This window comes from Narcine bancroftii, chromosome 9 (genome assembly GCF_036971445.1).
Source record: "Narcine bancroftii isolate sNarBan1 chromosome 9, sNarBan1.hap1, whole genome shotgun sequence".
In the NCBI taxonomy this organism is placed as follows: domain Eukaryota; kingdom Metazoa; phylum Chordata; class Chondrichthyes; order Torpediniformes; family Narcinidae; genus Narcine; species Narcine bancroftii.
Window position 1 is genome coordinate 80,856,122 of NC_091477.1, and position 19,176 is coordinate 80,875,297.

General features: G+C 39.3%; 1 protein-coding gene and 1 long non-coding RNA gene across 10 annotated transcripts in view; one reads left to right on the forward strand and one right to left on the reverse strand.

Annotated features, from left to right (window-relative positions):
* ppp2r3a (protein phosphatase 2, regulatory subunit B'', alpha) overlaps positions 1–19,176 on the forward strand; it is a 315,951-nt gene that overhangs the window by 218,363 nt on the left and 78,412 nt on the right. The gene's annotated exons all lie outside the window — the stretch shown is intronic.
* Positions 1–19,176, reverse strand: part of LOC138742329 (uncharacterized) — a 75,678-nt gene that overhangs the window by 53,624 nt on the left and 2,878 nt on the right. Inside the window, exons 2-3 of one of the 2 annotated variants that reach the window (XR_011344061.1) lie at positions 19,045–19,120; positions 15,114–15,789 (exon numbers count right to left, since the gene is read on the reverse strand). This is a non-coding gene — a long non-coding RNA (uncharacterized lncRNA). Of the gene's footprint in view, positions 1–15,113; positions 15,790–19,044; positions 19,121–19,176 lie in introns of those variants that run through there. The other variant, XR_011344062.1, reaches the window with a different exon arrangement.

Here is a 19,176-nt window from a genome sequence, read left to right on the forward strand (position 1 = left end):
GTGTTTCAGTTTAATTTGGCCATCAGGTTGAGCCAAACAATAAGGTGAAATTGAATTAAGTAGAGTAAAAAGATTTGTCAGGATGTTGAATTTGCTAATGGGATTGGTGGTTGAAGAGAATATTTTGTCAATACTCAAGATTTAATCAATTAGAAGGCTGAAGGAAAAGCTAATAAATGAATCTGAAACCTGAGTTATGTGAGTAAAATGGTTTACTTTGTATGACAAATAAATGGTGACGTGTACTGCCTGAGCCAGGTCTCCTAACCCCATGTTGTAACTTCATGGTATTTCTATATAAACTTAGTCACGGGGGAGTTGGCAGAGGATTGGAGGGTGGCTCATGTTGTCCCGCTGTTTAAGAAGGGCTTCAAGAGTAAACCAGGCAATTACAGGCTAGTGAGCCTGATTTCAGTAGTATGTAAATTATTTGAAGGATTTCTGAGTGATGGGGTATATAGTTATTTGAACCATAATCTGCTGATTAAGGACAATCAGCACAGATATGTGCGTGGTAGGTCATGTTTAACAAATCTTGTAGTTTTTTGAGGGTTACCAAGAAGGTTGATAAGGGAAAGGCTATGGATGTTGTCTAGATGGACTTTAGTAAGGCCTTTGACAAGGTTCCACATGTGAGGGTGGTTCAGAAGGTTAGGACACTAGGTATACATAAAGAGGTTGCAAAATGGATTCAAAATTGGCTTAGTGGAAGAAAACAGAGGGTGGTGGTGGATGGTTGCTCTCAGCTGGAGGTCTGTGTCGAGTGTTGTGCCTCAGGGATCTGTATTGGGATCATTATTGTTTGTTATCTATATAAATGACCTAGATGATAATGTGGTGAACTGGACCAACAAGCTTGCTGATAATATAAAGATAGGAGGTGTTGTGGACAGTGAGGAAGATTTTCAGAAGGATCTGGACCAGCTGGGAAATTGGGCCAGTAAATGGCTGATGGAACTTAGATAAGTGTGAGGTGTTGCACTTTGGAAAAGCGAATCAGGGTAGGACATGCAATGGTAGTCCACTGAGGACTGCGGAGGAATAAAGAGATCTGGGTATACATATACATTGTTTCCTGAAGGTGGTGTTGCATGTGGACAGGGTTGTAAAGAAAACACTTCTCATCTTAGCCTTTATAGATAAAAGAATTGAGTATGAAAGTTGGAATGTTATGTTGAAGATATTCAAGTTAATGATGAGACCACACTTAGAATATTGTGCGTAGATCTGGTTGCCCAGCAGCAGGAAGGATATCAATAAGATTGAAAGAGTTCAGAGAAGATTTACTAAGATGTTGCCAGGACTTTAGGAGTTAAGTTATCGAGAAAGAATAAACAGGTTAGGACAACAATCCTTGGAACAAAGAAGGATGAGGGGAGACATGATAGAGGTTTATAAGATTGTGAGGGGTATAGACAGTGTAGATGTGAGTAGGATGTTTCCACTTAGATTTGGGGAGATAAAAATGGGAGGTCATAGCTTTAGGCTGAAAGGGGAGAGGTATAAGGGGTACATTAAGGGAAAGTTTTTTTCACTCAGAGAGTGGTAGGAGTGTGTAATGAGCTGCCATCTGATGTAGTGAATGCAGATTCAACCTTGAATTTTAAAAATAAATTGGTTAAGAGAGGTCTGGAGTGTTATGGAATGAGAGCAGGTCAGTGGGACTAGCTAGTTTTATTGGTCGGCACAGACCAGAAGAGTCGAATGGCCTGTTTTTCTGTGCTGTAATGTTGTATGGTTCTAATAAGGGCAAATTTTCCTTTTGTAAAATTAGCAACAACTTAAGTACATAAGTGAAATAATCAAAGATAACCTGGTTAATTGAGCCTGTTCTGTACTATCTTAATGTAATGGATTGTTTTGGGAGCTATTGCCCACCTCCCTCATCTATCAATGTAACGCACGCACGCACGCACGCACGCACGCACGCACGCACGCACGCACGCACGCACGCACGCACGCACGCACGCACGCACGCACACACACACACACACACACACACACACACACACACACACACACACACACACACACACATTCTTCTAACCGAGTTAATGTTGTGATTGACACAATATCCAAGAACTATGCCATCATATTGTTGTTTTTATGATGAGAGTGTCTTCAAAAAGACCAAGAATTAACCCAACATAAAGAATTTAGAGGCAGAATTTGAGTAATATGATATTCAAAACAACCTATGCATAAAAGTCACCGCAGGCTAATTTGCAGGTGCAGCAGGCAACATAGATGGTAAATAATATGTTGAGCATTACTATGAGAAGACATGAATGCAGGATTATGTAGGGCCATGCGAGTCCACTCCTGGAGTAATATATAGTTTTTGGTCTCCTTACGTAAAAAAGGATACACTCACAATAGAGGCAGTGCATTGATGATTCACTCCCCTGGTTTGAGAGATGGGAGATTTGTCACATGAGAAGAGATTGAGGAGACCAGGCCTGTATTCAACAGAAATTAAAATAAGAGGAGATCCCATTAAAATTTATAAAAGACTCAACGCCTGGATACAGGAAGAACGTTTCTCCCTTGATGGACAAGATGAGAGCCAGGTGTCACAATATCAGAATAAGAGTCCAGCAGTTTATGACTGAGATGAGGAGAAATTTCACTTCATAGAGCTATCAAGCAGGGGAAACAGGCCTTTCCTTCTCATCCATGCTGATCAAGTTGCTAGTCATATTTGGCCCATGTCCCTCTAACTATTTCCTATCCAAATACTTGTCCAAACATATTTTGAATCATGTCATTTAATCCACCTTTACCAATTGCCTTGGCAACTCTTTTCATCATGTATCAACCTCTATGTGAAAAAGTTACTCCTCAGGTCATTTTTAAATCTTTCCCCTTTCACTTTGAAACAATGTTCTTTAATTTTAGGCTTGGGGAAAAAAACTGTGACTATTCACCTTATCTATGACCCTCATGAGTTTATATTTCTATAGCCACGCAGCATTCATGGAAAGCAGAAGGTGTGGAAGCTAATGGAGAGTGTGCAAAGAAGATTTACCAGGATGTTGCCTGGATAGGAAAATGTCTTATGAAGCAAGTTTAGCAGAGCTATTTTGAGCATAGAAGGATGAGAGGAGACTTAATAGCGATCTACAATTATGAGAGGCATAGATAGGGTGGACAGCCAGTGCTTGTTTCCCAGGGTAGGATCAGCAAACACCAGAGGACATATGTATAGAGTGAAGGGAGGGAAGTTGAGGGGAGATGAATGGGGTAGGGTTTTTATTTACACAGAGAGTTGTGGGTGCCGGGAATATCTTGCCAGAGTTGGTGGTGGAGGTTGAAACATAGGGGCATTTAAGAGTCTCTTTGGCACATGGATTAAAGAAAAATAGAGGGTTACTGGGTCATGTAGGTTTAGTACTTTTTTTTAAAGTAATATATGGCTCAGAACAACATCGAGGGCTGAAGGGCCTGAAATGTGCTGTCGTATTCTATGTTCTAAGGTAGTTGATGTTGAGGTCCTGAGCCCTTCTTCTGTTGTACCAAAAATCAGGCAGGTGTCTTGAATAAAAAGTTGGGGGTCCCCAAATCTAAGTGGAAACATCCTACTCACAGCTACTCTGTCTATACCCCTCACAATCTTATAAACCTCTATCATGTCTCCCCTCATCCTTCTTTGTTTCAAGGATTGTTGTCCTAACCTGTTTATTCTTTCTCGATAACTTAACTCCTGAAGTCCTGGCAACATCTTAGTAAATAATTGTAAACTGTCAGGCGGTTAGCCCAGTGATAGGTGGGTGCAAGTAGGATACAGAGAAAGGGAAAGGAGGTGATGGATGTGCCCTCTTCGGCACACTTGAAGTAGGACTCAGTCCCAAAATGTCGACTGCCTTCTGCTTTCCATGGACACTGTGTGACCTGCTGAGATGCTCCAGGACTTTTATACACAACATCCTCGAATTTTTTTAAAAAATCAGATTGTATCAATTTTTACTCCAAGTCAATTCTCCAATATCAGGATTTATTGTTTAAATCATTCTGGGGTAGATGTTGAAAACTGACGATCATCATTTAGTTTACATACTTTGCACATTCAACCAGGGAGGGAGGGTCACCCTGAGCAGTAGCATCTAATTACTAGTATCAATATTAACTTCCATGCATGTAGCACTTTAATCCAGCAAAAGAGCCTGACAACCTTTGTAGGAGCAGTATTAAACAAGAAAATCTGGCAATAAGCCATTTAGGTGACACAAAGGCAGATGACCTAAAGCTTGGTCAAAAATAGAGTGATGGCTTTGTACAAAAGCTTAAGAATTCCAATGTTTGATGTCTAGCCATCAATGCTGGTGTTAATTATAAACATGTACAAGTGGCCATTATTGGAAAATTTGTGAGGTGGAAGGAAATTAAAGAGATAACACAAGAATTTGAAAACAGGGATATCATTGTAAATGATCATGAATGAACACAATTTTGTGTGAAATAGGAAACAAGCATCACTGTTTTGAAGGATCTCTAATATCTGGAAGATAGAATGAGGGAGATCAACCAAGAGTGTGCCATAATAGTTACATCAACGGATAACAAAGGCTTATCTGTCTTAACTGTAGATGAACAAAGTGAATGCATCATGGGTGGATTGGGGGGGTTCTGAATTTACCCAGCTTTAATCCGCCAAGGTAAGTAGTGTCAGAGGTGGAGCGTATTGATCTGGGGCCAGTCTGAAAGGGGTGACCCATGTGGCTGGGTCCAAATGGGAAGGGAAAATGACGTTGTGATGTCAGATACAGAAAAGTTTCACAGCGAATAGAGCGGGGGCACTACTAGGAGCATAGTGTGCAAATGTCGGCACCACCTGTGTGAATTGGTCATTGTAAACTGTTTAATATTTTCCCATGCTCTCTTATAAATTGTGCACAAGTATGTTTTATTCCTGTAATGTTTTACCACGAATCTGACTGCAAGGTTCACAGAGAGACGAGTCTGGACACAAGGGTTTGAAATCACATATAGCTTTTATTTACACAGGACAATTTGTGGGAAAATGTTAATGGGAATAAGAACACACACTCAATTTATAAGAGAGCACAGGAAAATGTTATGGGAATAAAACACACGCACACAGTTTATAAAAGAGTGTGGGAATGTCACCCTAAGGCGCCAACGCTGCTGTGCTACAAGTCCCGCCTCTTTTGCTTTGGAAAGTCAGCTCGCTGTGTAAAAGGACTCAGCAACCCAGGTTTTCTTCTGTTCTGTGTGAACAAGCAGCAGGCTTCTAGAAACAGGTCTTGTATACACCAATAATGCGGCTTTTCAGTGTAAAAAAAGGCTAATAATTAAGGGACCTTGTATGCTGAAGATGATGAATTTAGTCTTCCTAATATTTTGTCAGAGAAGATTTCTGATCATGCAGTGTCAGATGTTGGACAAATATTCCGACAACTTAGAATTAGTGGCATATAAAACAACATTACAGCAGGACCTCAGTGAATGGGAAAAGAATATTAGATCCATTGAAAAGAAAGAGGAAAATGCATGCTCAGAAAGCAACATGGTTGTCGATCCTTTTGAATAGGTAAAGATCTGAAATCCATTGGGAAAAGATGGATATATGTATGCATGAGATTTTCAGATACTGATTTATGTTGTCCACCACCAATTAAATTATCATAAATTGCATATCCCTTGACATTTAGTGTAAATGGAAGCCCATTCATTCACAAATCACTCTGACGACTCACAACTTAATCCTGCAATTCAAATATCTCCTGAATTCTTAATTTCAAATTGAATGAAGAAATTTAAAAAATAGGATTTGAAGATTTTTGTTTTATCTTGTGGTTCGTGAATACTAGATTAGGCATGACACTGTGCTAAAAATACAGAGAGTCATAATTTACAAAAAAAAGTAAAGACTTTACTGAATCCATCAAGTAAAAAGAATTAGGTAAATTACAAAGTAGCAGCCAATTTTTTCCAAATTCAATGCTTTAACATTTTGAAAATTATGGATTAAATAAAATATTGAGGAAAATGGGAGTTTTATATTCAGGGATTTGGCAATCTGAGAGTGCTTGTACATTAGAAAATTCACTTAGAAAACACCAAGATGAAAATTTGGAAGCGATTTGACCATATTTATTATAGTTTGTTAGATGTGACAACCATACCTTAGCTTAATACCTCCTCCTCCATATCCAGTTTAATAGCAAGCATATCTATCTTCAGGAGCACTGGATGCTGAACTGATCTAAGTATAGTTTGAGAGGAAACAGAGGGAAACTATATAGGTTCCATTGTTGCTCCGCTCTCCTGCAATATCTGCTGCTCTTAAACAAATCATTGTGCCTGATATAAGTTGAAGCCAATATCCCTCACACATCAAGGAAAGTAGTTGGTTTAGAATTTATAATAATGGATGTAGACAAGCATAGAGTTTGCTTTGATTTGCAAGAGTTATACTAAAATAAAATGGATGAATAGAATATAAAAATGGAGAATATTGCTGACTTTACATGCCAAAGGCGTCAGCATTAAAATACAATCTGGTTTTCAAAAATTGTGATGTTACTGTATAGAAGGAAGTTGAACGGCCCATATTTTACCATCTGTGGGGAAAATAGGCAAGATGATCTGAACAGTCTTTACTTATTTCATTCTCTCTAATGCTTGTTTCTGTATGTCCCTGTCAATATATTCTATAATAGTGAGGGAAAAAAAAAACAGGCTCTGATAATAGCACTGTGCTCTGCAGTGTCACTGGGGAACTACTACATTCCTCTGAGAGGCCAGTAGTGTTGCAGTGGAGCGTGGGTGGTCCCCTTTTTTAAAACAAAATCTACAGAACCCTTACTGTCAATCTCTTTCTGGTACCCACCACCATACCCCAGCTTAATACCTCCTCCTCCAATTCCAGTTTAATAGCAATCATATCTATCTTCAGTGCCTTAACCTAGGCTTTGATACCCAGCCATATGAGTGTAGCTCCAATCTTCCTCACATCCATGATGGCATCTTGTTAATGGAGATGTAACACCAGAAGGTAGCCAACATCATAAAGGTCCCCCATCATCATTAGTCACAATCTCTTCTCACTGCTCCCCAAAGACAGAAAGTCGAGAAGCTTGAAACCCAGCGCCTCAAGAACAATTTTTATCCAACAGTTATCAGGCTCTTGAACCTCCCCGCACTACCCTAACCTGACCAATAAACTACCCTGGGACGACCTAAAAATCTGTCTCCACTGCTGAAATGTCACTTTTTTTTCTTGCACTTACTGCCACTGAGAATATTTACTTACCTATTCTTTGATATTTATTATTTCTTTTTCTCTCTCAATATTGTGGTAATTTAAATTTTTACTCTTGTTGCTGATGTACCTTATATACATGTTTGGCAGCAGCAAGTAAAAATTTCAATGCATCCGTACATTGTACTTACGTAAATGACAACAAACTCAAATTGAAGTGAATGCATGGTGGTGGATGGAGTCCTTTATCCTTTGTGGTGATGCGGTTCCAGAACAGTGGTTCACATCCTTTTTCCACCCACAGACCACTTTAATTATTCCTTTATTTACCTGTCACAAACCACCAATGGGTGGGTAAGGGTGGGAGGGAGCAAGCGAGCTTCCCATAATATTAATGGGATTGTATTGCTTTGATGGGAAATTTTGACAGTTTTATTTGTTATCAAATTTATAACCATGTTTTACATATTACTCATTTATGATATCAGTAATATTTTCATGCGGACCACAGGTTGAGAAATATTGTTCTAAAGTAGTACTGAAGTTGCATACATCCTGGAAAATTGACCAATTTAATAACACTCTTGTTGCAGCGTGTTGATTATAGAAAGGGTTTGACAGGTCAGGAGATGAATGAATGAGAGTTTATTTTCATATGCATAAGTACAATGTACAGGTGCAACGAAAGTCTTTATTACGGCTGCTTCCCAGTTATGTAAAACACACTAACAACAGTTTAAGTAGATGTGCAACTCAGATGAGATTACTCAACCTCAATAGTATCTGTCTTTATAGCATTTATATGTCCAGTAAAGGTTGATGAATGATGGAGAAATGGAGATGCTGTAGAATTCAGAGTTGGTGTTTGAACGATTGGGAGAATTTGGGTGCTGGGTGTTGTAACTGGGAAAGGGTAGAGAGGAGGATGATGGTGGTGATGAGAGAGTCAGCGGAAATGCCACTTTAAAAAAATACTGAACAGGCCCCTTCCAAAATTGAGTTCCCAGTGCCAAAATGGTATATTCCCTTTAAGGAATAATGAACAGGCTTCATGATGCTCCAAAGATAATGACAGTAATGAGTTGAATGGACAACCAGCTCCTTTTCCCAGAGGACATCAGTTTAAGGTGAGTGGGGAGGTGTCAGAGGTAAGTCTTTCACACAGAGAATGGTGGGTGCCTAGAATTCATTGAGAGTGGTGATGGAGGCTAGTACAATTGGGCAATTTAAAGATTCTTGGATAGGCATATTGATGACATAAAAACAGAGGGTTATGAACCATGAGGGAGAGAACTACTTGTTGTCAAGTTGGTTTTATGCTGTAGGTCAGCCCAACCTTAATGGCCAAAGTGTCTATATTATGTTGTTCTGATCTATGTTCTTAAATCCTAACTGTGCATGACAAATCCACAAGTGGCACAAGTTGTACATCATCATTAAAATTATGGAAGTGATGTCTGGATGTGCATTGCAACCTTCTAACACTGGATCAAGGATCTAGTAGGGAAATTGTAGATTGCACTCCATGCAGAATGTCCAAAATTATAAATTTGATTTTTATTTTCATAGAATTTGAATCACAGAGCAGACAATAATGTGATGTCACACAATCTAATTTCCCAACCTGTTTTCTCCACAGAAACTCTCCTGTTCTAATAGACTGTCAGGAAAGCTAAGTGCAGCATTTGTTGCTCCACTGCTAACCACAGTGCTCAGTAAGGATAAATTAACCCTGTGTGGGCCACGTCCAAAAATCTCATTCAGTTATTGTGCTCTCCACAGTACTTAAGGCTTTGCTAAAACATTATAAAAAGGATGTAATATTGTCTTTCCTTTCTACTTTCTTGATTGTCAGGGTCTAAGTGTGACTGACACGTGCTCTTTGATTTTTTTTTATTATTTTGTGGAGAGAATGGAGAAATTGATAATGCTTTCCTCAAAGTGGAAATAGAGAGAGGAATGTGCTGCTTAGAATTAATTAAGTACTGCAACCACACTTGTGGATGTTGTTATGCATTAAAATCACTTCATTGGCTGAATAGAAGGTTGAAACAGAGATTGCCTTCATTTTTCATTAATCACAGAATACTAACAGTGCAGAGAGAGGTCAATCAATCGATTGTGCATGGTTCATGCATTGGCAATCCAGTTAGTCCCATCCCCCCACTCCCTTCCCATTGTCCTGCAAGTTCTTTTTTTAGATCTGCATCCAGATCCTTTTTGACTGCAGCAATTGAATCTGTCCCCACTATTAACACTGTAATACTTCATCAGTAAACACTATCCAGTTAGATTGTCACAATTTACCTTTAACAAATATGGACTTAAAAGAATATTTAAAATAGTTTTTAAATATTTTAACATATCTAAGAATATTGCATTTATCTTTTCAATCCATACTTGTCAATTTAACTGTTAATTCTGTACAGTTCCCTGCAGTTTTCTTTCCACTAAACTAAATGACCTGCAGTTATTTTCCTCTTTTGCAGATTTGAAGTGTTCTAGTCCTCAAGCACCCTCAATAAATCTAATACATTTTTGTCAGATGATGGCCAAGTCTTGTTCAATTTCTTCCCTTTCTTTTCTGATGCATACATTTGAACCAATGACTTTTCAATCAGGTTTTAGACCATCCAGAACTTCAATTGCGTCTTAATTTGATTATTTAACACATCAACCATGCATTCTACCTCCATGAGTGATTTCCTTTTGGTGTCTGACAGCTCTGCCTATCCTCTCATCAACCTGTTCCTGTTCACATTCCAAAAGAATGATTTCACCATTCCCTTTTATGTTCCCGGCCATTCTTTTACCATCCATTATTTTAAACTTCAATTGTAAACTTTGCATAATCAGCTTGGTGTGAAAAACCTGGCACCTGAGAAATGCTCTTTTTTACATGTAAATAACATTATTTTCCATTGTCAGTTGTCACCTGTGTACGATATTGCTGTGTTTAGACTGATGTGCGATACTTTGGCAGAACATGGGTCGACGTCGCCCTTTATGTCATATTCATTAGCCTATTGATGCAGACCACATGCAGTTCAGTTTAGACTGAAGGCAGTCCACAATAATGTATAGGGGTGGCAAGGTAAAATTTCGGAATGGGAATTAGTCACTCATTTCCATTCTGATCTTTTTACACAGACTGTGTTCTGGAAATTGGGAATAATTTCCTGGAACACAGCGGCTGTGTCAAAAAACATGTATTTTACCTTCTGCTTTTTTCATTATCTGTGGAACTTTGGCTTTAATTTCCATAGACTTCCTTCTCATTCAGAAGTTTCTACAATGTATCTGAAACATTTCCACTCTAAATGTCTCCCATCATTAAATTGCAGACTTACCAGCCAAGTGCTGATTCCAATTTACCCAACTGAGATCTTTGTATTCTACTGAAATTGGTTCTTCTCCAATTTCACAATTTTTCTGGAGTGGTCTATATTCTTTACTATACATTTTTAAAATATTATGCTATTATGACCTTTGTTTCCATGATGTGCCCCCATTGATAGTTACTCCACTTGGCCTGCTTATTTTCCAGAATTCTGATTAAGAAATTCATCCATCTCTATCTGCTCCCAGAATGAGTTCTCTCATTCCAGAACATCTGAGAGGTTCTCCATCTTCCTCTCTACTGTCATCAACTCAGCCTTTATCTGCATCTCCTGCATTATCCGCACTTCTGACCTGGCCCACACTGCCTGAAATGACACAAGGACAGCATTCCCTTGTCCTCATCTATCACTCCACCAGCCTCTGCATCAAACACATCATCCTCTGCAATTTCAACCACTGTCACCAGATACATCTTCCCCTACCATCCTCTCTTTGCTTTCTGCAAGGACCACTCCCTCCCTCAACCACTAATCCCTTCCCACTAATCACCCCCTTGATACTACCCTTGTGACCACAAAAAATGTTGCTCTTGTGCCCACACCTCTTCCTTCACCATCATTTGGGGCCCCTAACAGTCCTTCCAAGTGAAGCAACACTTCACTTGTGAATCTACAAGGGTTATCTACTGCATTTGGTGCCCCCGATTGGTGAGACTGAACACAGGCTTGGAGATCATTTCATTGAGCACCTTTGTCCTATCTGCTGCAATGACAGGGGCCTCCTACTGGCCTACCATTATAATTCAACACACCAACGACTATCCATGGCTTCGTGCATTGCCAAACCAAGGCTACCCAATAATTGAAGGAACAACGCCTGATAGTCCGTCTCAGAATTCTCCAACCAGAGGGCATTAACATCGACTTATCCATTTTCCATTAAACCCTTACTCCAAGTCCCTATCTTTCCCTATCCCTCTGTCTCCTTTTGTCTATCTCCCCATCCCCTTCCCTTCCCTCTTCATTCAAAGAGCTACCCCTTTCCCCTATCATTTCTGTTTTTTTCTCTTCTACTCTCCCACCTTGAATTCTTACCTATTAGCCTATGCTTCACCCTGTCCCTTCCTCACTCCTCTCACTCCCCCCCCCACCCCCCACCACATTTATATTCAGACGCTTGCCTTCTTTTAGCTCATACCTTGACATAGGGCTCTCAAGCTTGAAAAGTTGGTTATCCTACCTATAAGTCATAGGTCCCCAATGTGGTCAATATCGATCCCTGGGGGATCAATAAATACAGGGGGTCGATAAACTTGGGGGGAGGGGGGGGAGAGGAGTCAATTGAACTTTTGCTGTGGAAAACAAGGGCATATCTACAGAGAAGTGCATATGGCAGTGATGGCCAACCTCTCATGAGAGTGGGCCTTCTTTGGCTTTGGCCTTTGAATAATTTGAAAGTGAATGAGAGGACAGACAGAGTGTAAAAGAAAGATGTATATGTTCTTTGTACCTTTCACAGCACCCCCCTCATCCAGAGCTGCCACCCATCACCCCCCATCCAGTGCTGCCACACCATTTCCCACCCCTGTCCAGCGCGTCAACTCATCCCCCCCCACCCCGGGATTCCATGCCTGGGTGTCCATGTGGTATAAAGGATTCTATGAAGGGGTCAATGGTCTAAAAAGTCTGGGCCCCTTGTATTAGATGCAGAGTTTCTCCAACACATTTGTGCATTGCACTACAATCTCAGCATCTACAAACTTTCCTGTGTAACTTCATTAGAATAGTTTGGCTTGAGGTGCTGCAAGTCCTGGATAGCAGGTCTCTACTAGAGCTAGTATTTTGTCTGGTTCCATGGATGTATCCAGTGCTCTTAGCAGTTTCTGTATATCACATGGAGTGAATCAATTTGGCAGAAGACTGGTTGTGTAATCTCAGGAAGAAGCCCAGATGGAGCATCTATTTGGCACTTCTGGCTGCACGCGGTTGTGAATTCTTCAACCTTTGTTTTAGCACCTCGATGGATTATTGCAAATGGGGAAAATTCTGCTGCCTCCTTCTTCCAATTACCATGTTCGATGGCATATCAGATCTCCTCCCAACTTTTTTCCCAAAATATTGCTCCAAAAAAAGCCCCCCCCACGTCTTATATGCGAAGGTGACACTTTGAAGGGCATGGTATCGTTGCCTGGGCCCAGTATCAGGGAGGGAGGGCCCCCTCCAAGTGCTGCCATGACCCCTAACTCCCTAAGCCTTACACTACCCCTCTCCCCCCCGAGCGCTGCTGCCACTATCCCAACATAGAAGAACACATATCTGTTCATCCTAGCATTCGCTCTCAATAAATCAATGCCAAATACATCATGGCAGCCACCAAGGCCAGGCCTCACGAGACCTGCTTACCCGTAAATACTCTAAAACATAGACCTGTTTACCTGTAAATACACTAAAACATGTATACTAAAAAATTTTTAATTCTTCCTGAAATGGGCTGGGGATCTTATTTGCCATCAAATACAGTACATGAAATCATGAGGGGTATGGATGCTCACAGTCTTTTTCCCAGGGTAAATGATTCTAGAATCAGAGGGCATAGGTTTAAGATAAGAAATGTAAGGGTGATCTGAGGGGCAAACCTTTGAGTTAGAAGGTAGTTCATAGCTGGAATAAGCTCCCAGAGAAAGCTCTAGAAGCAGGGTCAATTATGATGTTCAAAAGACATTTGGACAGATATATAGAAAAGAATGGTTTAGAAGGATATGAATCAACTGCAAGTAAATGAAAAGAGTACAGAACACCAACTTGGTCAGCATGGATGGGTTGAACAAAAGGGCCTCTTTCATGCTGTATGACTATACAACTCCATGAGCCTGAAGACGAGCACCCTGCGGCACAAAGGCAGCTTCTTCAGAATCAGAATCAGAATTTATTTTCATGAACAAGTCACAAAATTCGGTGTTTTGCAGCAGCGTCACACAGCAAACATTCATATTAACCACTTTTACAACAATAAATTTAAAAAAATAATAATGATGCATGAAAAGTAAGGCATTGTCTTTGGTTCATTGATTATTCAGGAATCTGATGGCACCGGGGAAGAAACTGTCCTGGTGCCGCTGAGCACTCATCTTTAGGCTCCTGTACTTCCTTCATGATGGTAGCAGAGTGAAGAGGGCATGGCCTGGGTGATGGGGGTCTTTGAGGATAGAGACCGCTTTATTAAGACATGCCGTCACGTAGATGTCCTCGGTGAAGTGATGTCACAGGCCAAGTTAACATCCCTCTGGAGTATTTTCTTGTCCTGAGAGTTGGCACCTCTATACCAGGCAGTGATGAAACCAGCCAGAATGATCTCCACAGTACAGCTGTAGAAGTTTTCAAAAGTCTTCGTTGATATACCGAATCTCCTCCAACACCTCACAAAGTATAGCTGCTGGCGAGCTTGCTACATGATTGCATCGACATGGAGGCTCCAGGACAGATCCTCGGAGATGTTGACACCCAGGAATTTGATGTTCTTGACCCTCTCCACTACTGAGCCCTCGACGAGGACTGGGTTGTGTTCCCCTGACTTCCTCCTGAAGTCCACAATCATCTCTTTAGTTTTACTAACGATGAACCCAAGATTGTTGGCATGATGCCATTCAACGAGCTGATCCATCTCCCTCCTATACACTTCCTCATTTCTGTCTGTGATTCTGCCAACAACTGTGATGTCATCGGAAAATTTGCAGATGGCATTGGAACTGTGCCTCGCCGCATAGTCTTGGGTGTATAATGAGTAGAGCAGTGGGCTACGCATGCATCCTTGGGGTGCACCTCTGCCATCAAATTACTGAATAAACAATAAACCAGAGACACTACCTCACTTTCTCTGAAATGTAATTTATAGCAATACTCGCAAAACAGCAAATTTCATGACATGACAATAAATTCTGATTCTGATATCTTTGATCTATTGGAGGAAACAGGAGTCACCAGAGAAACCACAAATTGACAAAGAATATGCAAACGTAATAGAACCTAAGACTGGAGGTGCAGATATTGCGGCCAATTACTATCTAATTGTGTTTAAATGAGCAGAGGGTCATTACAATGAAAATTGATTAAAAGATTGCCTTCTCAAAATGGCTGCTGATATAGAAATTTCATCTGTTCACGTTAATAATTTTTATAAAGAATATTCATCAGCAACAAAACAAACATTTCACATCAGTCCTTTCCTGCTTTCATCTGTTTCTGAACTTGGGAAAGGTATTCAGTCTATTACACTATACATTTATACAAAGGTGGTAGTCAATTACTGCTGAGAATTCTCTCAACAAAGGGACACAAACCTTACTATTGTCAGGGTGAGGAGGAGTATGTGGTGCATAAATCCCAGCATTGACTAGTCAGTGGTTCACAACCGTTTTTGCCCTAGGCCCCACTTTAATTTTTCAAAATAAACATACACCCCACCATTAGCAAAAAAATGTTATATATTCAAAAGAAGTTTTAATTAAAATAATTTACTGCAAGTGTATTTCAATGCAATTAAGGTCAGGAATACACTGGAATACATATTTCATATTCCACTACTGCTTCAATATGTCAACTATCTCAAACACACATTCGACAATTGTCATCATTTCACTGGGAATCTTGCCCCTGACGTTGGCTGAAGATTTTTTTTTGATTCAAGGGACTAAATTTGTTAGTTTCAACTTTAAATCTCCATGTTTTGTCATTTCTAGTCGGTTTCTCTTAGCTTGTAGTATATCACTAACAGCACTGAAGTCACATTCTACTGGAATAAGACGATTGAAAATGCAGTCAGCTTTGGGTATTTCTTTTCAATCTCGTTAGACAGCCACACCATGGTTTCTTTCACTTTGAACAGTTTTCACAGATTCATCATGTTGCAACTCAGATAACTCCTCTTAGTATTGCACTGGAAAATCAGATAAGTCCACCAGCAATGGCTGAGTTAATCAAGAGGGAAAATCCATTGCCTTTAAATCACCAAATCTATCATTGAAGTCGGTGACCAACATTTGTAGCAGCAGTAATTACCTCACACTTATTCAACCAATAAAAGATGGCCTTCTTTCATTGATTCAAAAAGTACACATTTATCATGTACAGCAGGTATAAACCCAAACTTCATGAACTCCATTGAATATTGATGAACTTTTTGCTTGCTTGGTCTGCTCATTTTGAATATACAACAGCGCAAGCTCCCTGAAACAGATTAATCAATATTTTATTATGTCTTAGAATTAAAACTATAATAAAAGTAATGCTCGACTCAAAGGAAGAATATCGACCCTAAAAGAAATGAAAAAAAAAACACTAGCGCGGTTTCTGACATTTTTTCTCGCAGAGAGTGCATCAAAACTGCTCTAGCCTCGTGCTTTACTTTCTGGGGTCCTTTTTTCCCAATTTAGGTGTCCCCCTCAGGCTGGCACCCCCCACCCCCCATCAATATGCTGCACAAAGATACATACGGATACAGGTCTCACTCACTACTGAACTGAAAAAGTGAAGGGGTATGGACGAAAACATGATTGTTGAGATTATTTAGAATTCTTGTCACCAATGAGATAATTTGGAATGGATGATAATAAGGCCAGTCAGAAAAAAATATAATTATAATGTTAACAACAGTTAAAAGAAGAATAACATCGGAAGAGCAAAAACACATTATTAAAATAAAAGAAATAGTGATTTTACTTGGAAATTACCACAATTGTGTTGAGCTGACAGTGTTGCCAAGTCACATCTTTCACACCAACATAACGAGTTTATTTTTTCAAACCAACTTTTTAATGATTTCCCAAATTATTTCCACGCCCCACCTTGAGAATCCATGGACTAGATGGACAGAATGGACTATTTCTAGGCTTATGGCTCAATCAAATTTATCTCGGCAATTTGTGCACTGAAAAGTCAATCTGAAGTGCTCACATGGAAATGGGCCCATATTATATCCAAGTTCAGTCAGAGAAATCAAATTCCCAACTCACCAAACAAGTCACACAGTGCCTTGTTATTTGCTGCATTTGAACCTGAAATATCAGCAACTTGCAAAATGCAGCATCACCACGGTATTTGCAAATAACGTCATCACATCTTTAGAGCAGAGGAATATGCTGAAGCTGGGAAGCACTGTGTGGCAGGTGCTAGATTAAATATAGCTCAGTGAAATATAGCTAGCTGGTGGGCAGTATCTACTTTTTAACTCTTGCTTGTATCCAACATTAAGCAGTACATTTTTAAAACGTCCAGAACTGACACAGAAGCTTCTTCAATGAATGAGAATAAATTTTACATCCCATGAGGCCAATGTGGCATAGGATTAAGGGGAATGGATAATTGTTGGCATAAATTCACATTCATGGCATCAATTCACAACTATATTCCCTACAGCTCCGAAAAGCTGACCTTTCAGAGTTGGCCTACTGGACCCCATCCAAAAAAAAAGCTGGATGCTTATTTTAATATTGTTATGCAAATAATACTTAATTCGTCTCCTGTAGGGAGAATGGAGGAAAGGAGGAGAAGAAAATAAAAAGTAAGCATATTTTTAGATGATTTAATGTCATAAGGGAAGGAATTTTTACTGGCCTTGTTTCAGAACTCTTTGGTGCTGGAAAACACCAGAAACCACACAAGAAAAAACATGGGAAAGACAGACCGAGGAGGCCAGCTCAGATTCAAGGTGTCTGAAGCTGAAACGCTGGGTAGCAAGGGAGTAAGAAAGCTAGACATTAAAGATGGGCAAGGCCTGTGACACTAATATAGTCTATGTGTCCTATGAACAAGAAAAAAATTATTTAAAAAAAAATATTTACTTGACATGTTAAAATATAAGGCCATTTGGCTGTATTATCCATAACCTCAACAAAATCTAAACATTCTTCTTTAAAATGAGAGCTTGGCAATTGTCAATACATATTGAAACAGATTGTCTCAATATTTAATACTGACACAATTCATTTGAAACATGCATTTGAGTCAACAAATTTGGAACAACTATCTTTTTTTCTGGGGCTTTTGCTTCAAAAAGAATCAATCACATTATGATGAGCCAAAATTCCGCTATTTCATCTTGAAATATTGCACAAACATATGATGTTCTTATACTGCCACCGTCGACCTTGTTTGCTACAAATTCTAAAGAGAATATAAAACCTCAGTCCAAGATAGGTAATTCTGTATGATGAAGAGCCCAAGGTGGTGCAGCTGAGGGAAGACGTGTATTGTTATCACCTGCTCCTGGTCACCCCTACATCATCTCACACCTGGTAAACTACGGTAACCATCAAGATCCCGATTGATCACTTTTTAGGAATTCGATGATACAGGATTTAATACTGTCCACTGACTTATCGAGAAATGTTGGGAGTTTGTGTGCCCAATGAAATGGTTTATATTGATATAGCTGGAATGCACAATGGAAAAAAAAGGAAATAGTTGTTAAGTCCCTGATTTTGAAGGAAACTTCTTATTCATATGTTTGATTCTTCATGTTCTTGCATCCCTGTTCAGAATGCCCAATGTTTCCAATATTTCCCCATTTGAAAGTTCTTTCACATATTATATTTTCTCTCTTAATTTTTGCAAAAAAATGGCATTATGATATTGAAAGTTAGAAGATAATATAAAAAAAAGCGAGATACTAGTTTGCAGCTAAGTATATAATATTCATCAGACAAGTTCTATGCAAGATTGATATGTGAGCTTCCTTTTCCCAACAGTTGGGCAACAATTCCAATTATATGGCATTGGTGAAGTCAGGCATGATGAGATGCAGAATTGGATGTAGAAATTAAAAGATTAAAGAAAGGATACAACATTTGCCATGATAAAGGTCAAGATAAAGCTCTGCCATGTAAACTAGTGAGTTGCTGGTCATTTCTGTTCTGGCACACTGCAATGTTAAACCTCTTCCTCATCTGATCCCATATCCTTGGCTGCTATGGACAGAATTATTTCTGTCCAGTGCCGGAAGAAGCATTGGTTAGTGGGCTGCCTTTGGTTTCCTGAATAATATTAAAAAATATCCCTTACCTCTCTACTTGATTTATAACACACAGAATAAAAGTACTTTACCTTCCAAAATAGCAATTCCTAGATTCAAACCTAATTTAAATTAAGAAGAACATTTGAATATCAACTATAGTTAGGTTATTTCACTCCCTCTTGCCTACCCACACTCCTTAGGTTTGAAGGTTTCAATCCTGGATTGGAACCAGCAACACGTAATTAATTAATCAGGCTTTCTAAGATTCAATTCTGGGATCAAAGTATTTATCCAGTGGTATTTTTGTTCAGGTTGATCTACATTTTTCCTTTGGAAGAGTGCATATTCTCAAACACTGTTGCATGAGATCAGTTAATAAAAAAGAATAAAATATAATGGTGAAAATTTTTCCAACTTGGATAAATGGGAAGATTTTGTACTTGCAAATTATAAACAAAAACCTCACGTACAAAAGTCTATATTTGGCTTTTCCTTCATTGTCAGAGTTGTCTTGGAGGACGAGTGAATGTAGAGACTGTCCAATCACTGCAATTATAGTCATTTTAAATACATCAGGTATTGAACAACCATACACAGAAATA